This window comes from Eucalyptus grandis, unplaced genomic scaffold (genome assembly GCF_016545825.1).
Source record: "Eucalyptus grandis isolate ANBG69807.140 unplaced genomic scaffold, ASM1654582v1 tig00006378, whole genome shotgun sequence".
NCBI classification, from domain to species: Eukaryota; Viridiplantae; Streptophyta; class Magnoliopsida; order Myrtales; family Myrtaceae; genus Eucalyptus; species Eucalyptus grandis.
The window spans coordinates 172,980-175,115 of record NW_024096439.1 but is presented as its reverse complement, the minus strand read 5'-3'; positions in this window follow the sequence as shown (position 1 = coordinate 175,115).

Here is a 2,136-nt window from a genome sequence, read left to right as displayed (position 1 = left end):
CTTTATCTTACTGCATCTAGACCTGACATTTTGTTTAGTGTTTGTATCTGTGCTAGATTCCAATCAAATTCCAAAGAATCTCATTTAATTGTTGCGAAGCGCATTATCAAATACGTTGCAACTACTCCAAAGTTAGGTCAGTGGTATCCCAAAGAAGGAGACTTTACTCTCATTGGATATTCAGACGCAGATTTAGCAAGATGCAAAGTGGACAGAAAGAGTACTTCTGGTACATGTCAATTGCTTGGCAACAAGCTAGTATCCTGGTTTTCAAGAAAACAGAGTACCGTAGCTCTTTCAATAGCTGAAGCAGAATACATAGCTCTTGGGAGTTGCTGCTCTCAAATCTTGTGGATAAGGCAACAACTAAGAGACTTTGGTATTGAAGAATCGTGCATCGAGATCAAATGTGACAATACCAACGTCATCAATCTTACAAAGAATCCGATTCTTCATTCAAGGGCAAAGCATATAGAGATTCGACATCAATTTATTAGATATCACGTTCAAGATGGAGAAGTTATGATTCAGTTCATTGACTCGAAGAATCAGTTGGCAGACATATTTACAAAGCCACCGGAGAAAAGCTTATTTGAATCTATTCGCGCCAGACTGAACATCATATCTTCTACCGGGTAAAGTCTGAAGGTGTTCAGACTCAGAATGTCCAAAAGTTACGACTGTAAGTTAATCCTTTCAAAATGCATGTGATTTTATTTTTGGATGAATTCTTGAAAAGGTACGTTGATTTTTCAAATCGTTACTTGCTTATTTTATTTTTAGAATTTATCTTTTTCGAGATTTGAATTTATGGTAGTTTATCATTTTCAAAAAGGTAGTTTTTACTTTTTCCTTTGTGACGTTTCAAATAGCCCGTTTTACCTGCTATATATACTATTGATTGTTTTTTTCTCTGTTTTCACTTACAAACCCTAGAATACAAAATTCTACTTTCTTACTCTTACTTTCCAGTTTATTCCAAAAAGATTTCACATTTTTTCACGATCGAGTTCGAGAATTTCCCCAAGAAAGTGACAATGTCTTCCCAAATAAAGTTTTCTAGAATCGCTAGCAGGGGACCACATCATATGCATGAGGGTTCTACGCACTTCGATCTGACCAAAGAAGAAGACTCTTCTCAATAGCAATAGCAAAGTCAACAATAACATTCTCAACCGCGTCAATCCTCTCAAACTAGGACACAAGATCCTCCACAGCAATAACAGGTCGAAGAAGAAATTTTGGAAGATGTGGAACCAGTAAGAACGCTGAGACATGAATTTGCTTTTAAACTTTACAAAACGTTAAAAGAGGGTGGTACTGCTATGTCTTTCATCGATGAATTCCTGAGAGAGAGAGGTTACAAGAACGAAACTTTGTTCTTGCAATCCATGGAAAGAATGGGCATTGCGCCTGAAGGGTTGGCAACAAAGACATATGCCAACTTTCCAAGTGATACACGGATGGGTACGGCTAATCAGCCTGAAGGGAAAGACGATGATGAAAGGATGTTCACACATTTTCAGCCTAGGATGGGAGTGGCTGCAAATGTTCATGGAGAGGGAGCGAGTGTTTTCTGTTCCAAAGACCATAAGAAGACCTACTCAAAACTGTTGAAGCGAGGGGTTATGAACCCTAGAATTGTTGATTTTGATTTTCTTGATTCTGTGAAAGTGAATTTGAGGGAGAAGTTTGCACTCCTTCAACTCGAACGTTTTTGCTCTGAGACGACAGTTGCCTACCCGGAACTCACAGCCTATTTCTATTCAAATCCTTTTTGGATGCAAATAGATTTTCCTTTACGGTAAGGGACAAGGAATTTATGGTCGATGTAGACACATTGGCTGATTTGATTGGGGGTGGAAAGATGGTGTTTCCAACCAATCAATGTGTTGGTTGCTCACGCTACACTGGAACTTGTTAGGGACAGATTTGTTGAGGGCAAGATTTCTTACAATAGGATGAATGCCTCCAATATCTTGCTTCACAAGATCATTATCAATTGCATCGGGCCTAAATCAACGTCAAAGACTGATGTCTCTCACTTGGAAGCAAATTTGATGTATGCCATCAACATTAGTTACAAGTTCTCTCTGCCTCACACTATCCTCATGCACATGTACAAGACAGTGGTGA